This window comes from Crocuta crocuta, unplaced genomic scaffold, assembly GCF_008692635.1.
Source record: "Crocuta crocuta isolate KB4526 unplaced genomic scaffold, BGI_CrCroc_1.0 scaffold89, whole genome shotgun sequence".
Classification (NCBI taxonomy): domain Eukaryota; kingdom Metazoa; phylum Chordata; class Mammalia; order Carnivora; family Hyaenidae; genus Crocuta; species Crocuta crocuta.
The window spans coordinates 2,957,580-2,963,579 of NW_027551559.1; the positions used below are offsets into that span (position 1 = coordinate 2,957,580).

The window sequence follows — 6,000 nt, forward strand, 5'->3', positions numbered from 1 at the left end:
TTCAGACAGCATGCTTAAAGTAGCCCCCCCACCCCACCCTGCAGATGTGGACACGGAAGGAGGACTCCTTTGGGCACATAGGTAGAGAGGAGGAGGAAGGACAGGGGTTTCTGGAGAGAAAGAACATCTGGAATGGCCTGCCTGACTCCTCTCTACCTGGTTGAACCCTGCCAGCTGACGCCTCAGGAGGCAGGTGGCATAAGCTGGGTTTTCACCTCCTCCATTTGCCCAGGAAAATCACTTCCCCTGATTTTCCACCCTGCTGCTATCAGTGGATCGAGGCAGCCTCCCAGCGCTGGGATGCAGAGGCCACATTTGTGCAGGTGCGGTGGCCCTTGGGCATGATCTTCTTCTCTGTCAGTAGAGAGCAGGTGGAGAATCACAGGGACACCTGGGGAGCCCTTTTCTTTCCTCTGCAGCCCCTCCTAGCTTATCCTGAAGCTGGAGAGCTTCTTGTCCCCACGTTTAGCATTAATAGGATTTCTGTGAGCCTCCAACACTCCCCCAAGAAGGCTATGCACCATCCCTTTCTCACCTGTGGCTCCATTTAAATAAGTAGCATAAGAGATGGATTGTGAGGTGTTTGAAAACAACCCCTTCTGTTGAAGCAAGCACACATGCATTCAGGATTTCAGCCAAGGGGAGCCCCAGGGTGAGAGCAATCATCTCCAGGTAGGGGAAGGCTCTGTCAGAACACCACCTCGATCTTCCCCTGTGCCCGTGGTTTTCCCTCTGATTAGGGGTGACAGCCAGACCCAGCTGCTAGGAGCGCACCGCTTACTCTGAGAAATACAGCCCCCCTCCCCCAACCCCCTCAGGAGGTGACTGGCCAGCCTTCTGGGAAATTTTTTTTCCCCCAAAACCACAAAAAACAAATGCCAACTAATTGCAAAGCCAAAAGCCAGGCACACACGGCTAGGGAAGCAAATTTAGTATAGCTTTCAGATTCAGCAATGATCAGATTCCCGTACAAGTCCCTGCTCCGAGTGCCAAAAGGATCCAGCTCCCACACTCCTACTGAGGATATTCCCCACCCTCCTCTGATATGACCAGTTTGCCGGAGGACATGTTCAGTCATTCAAGTTGAAACCAAGGCAGAATAGGAGCGCCTGGGTGGCTCAGTCGGTTAAGCGTCCAGCTTCAGCTCAGGTCATGATTTCATGGCTCATGGATTCGAACCCCGCGTCGGGCTCTGTGCTCACAGCTGGCTCAGAGCCTGGAGCCTGTTTTGGATTCTGTGTCTCCCTCTCTCTGACCCCCGCCCTGCTCACACTGTCTCTCTCTCTCTCTCAGAAATAAATAAAAAACATAAAAAAAAAAAAAAGAAACCAAGGCAGAATAGAACACAACAAGTCAGTTACGGGTCAATGTAATCTAGGAGAAGTGTCATTTCCATCGAGAGATGATGAGAAAATCTAGAACAGTTGTTTCCAAAGAACGGAATCCTTGCTTTCTCCCCTGGCATCCGAGGGGGGCCCAAAGTAGTGGTGCTTCCAATGGGCGTGTATGTGGTTTTAATACCAAAAAAAAGTACATTTTATACCATTTTTATGAAAAATTGTACATTTTAACATAAAAAATGTACAGCATGCCTGCAAACTGTCCTTTATTGTAGTGCTGAGCCAAGAGCGAGGATTTATGATTTCTTCTGTCTCAAGGAAGCTTCAGAAAAAAAATTGTGCTTTATATTTTTTGAGGTGTTGAAGAAGAGCAGAAAGAGGGAAAGACCATAATGTTGGAGGAATTCCTTTACAAACAAGCCATTCATGGTGGTTTGTGTTAAATTTCTCAAAGATACGAACCCTTCATGGTCCACGGTCCCCACGTAGGCTTGAAACCACACGCTGAGGAATCCATGCGTTTCTCTCCCAGTTCATTCTGGCTTCTCCAGTATCACCTGGACCAAAGCTGTTTCTCTTTGCTGGACACTACACAAGGGAGCAGGTGCGAACGGAGATGTGAGGTCCTGTTCTTTGTTTTCTCTTCCTGCCCCAGGATTATCTTTTGTTCTCTCTCACCTCAAGGGAAGACTGTGCTGCAGACCCCACCCCTCGCTGCCCTCCAGCATCCGGTCTGACCCCCTGAGGCGATGAGACAAGAGGTGGGGCTGCTCAGGAGAGCAGAGGCCGAGTAGAGAGTGGGGCAGGGCTAAGGCTGCCGGGTAAAATTCCAGATGTCCACCAGGAACTGAATTTCAGATGCACAGTGGACACACTTCCTTGGCTTCTGTGGAATTGGGAGTAAAAAAGCTCAAGTTCTGTCTCAGCTCTGCTACTTCAATCTTTGTGACTTCACTGTGCTGAGCATTATTTTCTTCAACTGCAAAATGAGGGTGACAGTATGGAGGTCTTAGGTCACTGAAATCAAATATATGAAAAGAGCTTGGAATAGACTTGCAAATGATAAATACACCTTAGAGAGCAAAGCTTTCCAACGTTGAATATTGAAATGGTACATTTAGACAAAACGGTGCAGAAAGTCCAAACCCTAGCAACTGGTAAATAAACAAAATACATGTTGCCCTTGAACCACATGGGCTTGAGCTGTGCGAGTCCATTGATAGGCAGATTTTTTTTTCAGTGAACATTGAAGTGAAGTCCAATACTGGATTGTAAATGCATTTTCTTTATGATTTTTCTCAAAAAGATTTTCTCTAGCTTACTTTATTGTAAGAATATAGTATATGATACATATAACATACAAAATATGTGTTAATCAGTTGTTTATATGATCAGTAAGGCTTCTGGTTAACAATAGTAGTTAAATAAATTCACGCATGAATTTTCAACTGAGGAGAGGTTGGCCTCTAGCCCCAACATTGTTCAAGGTTCAACTGTCGATACTAAAGTTAAGAAAAGAGAAGTAGAAAGACAATCTAAAGGGTTGACTGGGAGCCAGCTTACACGCATTGCTATGGTTTTTTTTCACTATGAAACAATCGGGAAGAGACTCTCCCTAGCTCTTGTATCCAGGGTGAGCATTTTTGCATTGTACCGCAAGAGTTTCTCTGCACTGGTAATGGGAAGATGCCTCAAGGAAATACATTTACCAAGTGTGTTATAGTAAGCGATCAAACACTGTTCTAGAGTGTTCACCAAATACAACTTGTTTTAATTCTCGTGAAACACAGTGCAGTATACCAGTAGCCCCATTTCACAGCTAAGAAGCCTTGGACACAGATGCATGTGTAACCTGCTAAGCATCCAGACTGTTTATAGTGGAGCTTGAGTTCAAGGTTATAACCCCTTCCCTGAACCACATCTTGTCTGACTGTGGCACTTGACTGTGCCAATAATGCATAAGCAGTTGAAAAGTTCCTTTTCAGGAATGTTTGTAGAAATGATTGCCAGAAACCAGGATCATAGACTTAATAGGACTAGCTTGACGAGAGACATAACTAAATGGGAGATAATCCAATTACGTAGACACTTTTCAAAGCAAAGCATGAAGAGTTTAGGAGAAAAGGAATTTTACTTTCCAGACTTCTCCATTGATTTCTAAGCTGTAGCATCTAATTGTGAAACAAAAGACAGCCATCCATTTCCTGGGGATTTTATCATTTACAAATTGTCATGCTTCTGGTAAGGCATGAAGTTTCCATGACTGGATGCAGTTGCAGTAGTTTATAGCTCCTTACGTAAAATTTACTACCTTAGAAATGTGGCGTCATCTGAAGAAAGTAAAGAAAGGGAACATTGTAGGGCTGTGTTCACTGCTGCTGTAGTTTATTAGTTAACCTGTCCAGTGTGTAAGGTGCTAATTGGTATTTTAACAGTGGGACCATGGAATTTTCATTTCTTCCCAATTATCACTGTGAATTTTGAGGTGAGAATAACAAAAAATCCTCGGCAAGGATCCTTGGGAAGTTTGTTAGACAATAGAAGGTGGAATTAATCTGTGCCCTGTGATAAAATCCAAACTGATGGCCACGCTGGTCCATCATTTCCCCATCCCCACCCCTCCCACTCAAACCCTCTTGGAGCAGTGGTTCTCAGACTCAGTGGTCTCCTACCCTCCCTCATGTGCTTAACTGTTACAGAAGGACTCAGAGTTTCTGATTCTGTGAGTTACATCTATTTATGTTTACTGTGTCAGAGATTAAAGTTGAAATGTGCTTAAATATTTAATTTAATATATCCATTAAGAATTACTTTTAAAGTCATGGAGCACCTGGGTGGCTCCGTCAGTTAAGCATCCAACCGTTGATATTGGCTCAGGTCATGAGATCAAGCCCTGTGTTGAGCTCTGTGCTGATAGCAAGGAGCCTGCTTGGGGTTTTCTCTCTCCCTCTCTCTCTGTCCTTCCCTTGCTCATTCTCTCTCTCTCTCTCTCTCTCACACACACACACACACACACACTCTCTCTCTCTCTCTCTCTCAAGCTCTCTCTCCCTTTCTCCTACCCTCCTTCAAAAAATACATAAACTTAAAAAGAAAGAATTCCTTATAAAGTCATAATAACAAACCCATTACATATTGATATAAATCTTTTATTTAAAATAACTATTTTGGGGGTGCCTGGGTGACTCAGTTGGTTAAGCATCCAACTTTTGGTTTCGGCTCAGGTCATGATCTCACAGTGTTGTGGGTTTAAGCCCACATCGGGCTCTGTGCTGATGGTGAGGAGCCTGCTTGGGATTCTTTGCTTCCCTCTCTCTCTGCCCCTCCCCTACTCATACTGTCTCTGTCTCTCTCAAAATAAATAAATAAACTAAAAAAATAGTAATAAATAATAATAACTATTTTGATAGTAGCTGCACTTGCAAGCATAGCATTGCATGAAGTATCAACTTATCGGATCACTATGTAGCACATCTGAAACTAATGAAATATCGTATGTCAAATATATTTCAGTTACAACAATAAAAATAAAATAACTAGCTTTCCAAATACAGCATTCTTTTATAATTTTGCAAATCTTGAGTATCTAGCTTAATGGAAGACAACTACATTCTCATATCTGCTTCTTTGTTCAGCATGTGGTAAAATACTTTGTTCGATGTATAGGATGAAAATCTGGCCTCACACAGATGTGTAGTTGGAAAATGGAATGGTATTTTCATAGCTCTTTAGATAATTGTGGATATTCTTTTAAACCAAACAAAACTCTGTAAGTTGTAGTTTTTTAAAGTTTAGTTGAGGGCCACCAGAGTGGCCCAGTCAGTTAAGTGTCCAGCTTCGGCTCAAGTCATGATCTCATGGTTCATGAGTTTGAGCCCCATGTTGGGCTCTGTGCTGACAGCTCGGAGCCTGGAACCTGCTTCAGATTCTGTGTCTCCCTCTCTCTCTGTCCTTTCTTTGCTCGTACTGTGTTTCTCTCTCTCTAGCTCTCTCAAAAGTAAATAGCCATTAAAAAAAAACAACAAAGTTTAGTCAAAATAAACAACTTAAAATTTTAACTGAACTCTTTGTAATGTGTTGCTTAAAATCCCTTGCTCTGTCTTGAGTAGATTTTAAATGCTTTGGAAGATCTTTTACCCTTATGTGCTGTTGGCATATATTTGCAGAATTATGCAGATATTCTAAAGATTGATATATCTCATTATATGATATATTTTTATATTTATTTTATAGTCATATTTGTTAGCGGCACCAGCAATTCATCAGAACGTCTTCAGGTACCAAGAGATTTTTAAAATCGAATTTTCCCATCTCTAATGTTTTCATGAAAGCTGAAACATTATCACTGGCAACAAATACTGCCAGTAATTTTACTTAAGTTGAACTCACTCTGTCCCTTGTTGTCCCTAAGAGAGTGCCTGCAGATATCCAAGACTGAATGACTAGTTTGTCTGTCAGTCTTTCAGGTAAAATTAGTGCCCCATGAGGCTAGTTCATTTCACAACTCAACACACATGGAAGTGCTTTTTCTGGAAGATGAAAGTGCCTTATGTGTGTTTTCCATTTTATCACCCAGAATATTAAAAAGATGTGCAATCAAGGGTCAAGATTTAACAGAATTAATAATATTTACTGCTGTGTCAAGGACATTCTTAATTGG

General features: G+C 42.4%; 1 protein-coding gene across 1 annotated transcript in view; it reads left to right on the forward strand.

Annotated features, from left to right (window-relative positions):
* The window catches only part of CTNND2 (catenin delta 2), a 784,902-nt gene that overhangs the window by 468,175 nt on the left and 310,727 nt on the right, over window positions 1-6,000 (forward strand). The gene's annotated exons all lie outside the window — the stretch shown is intronic.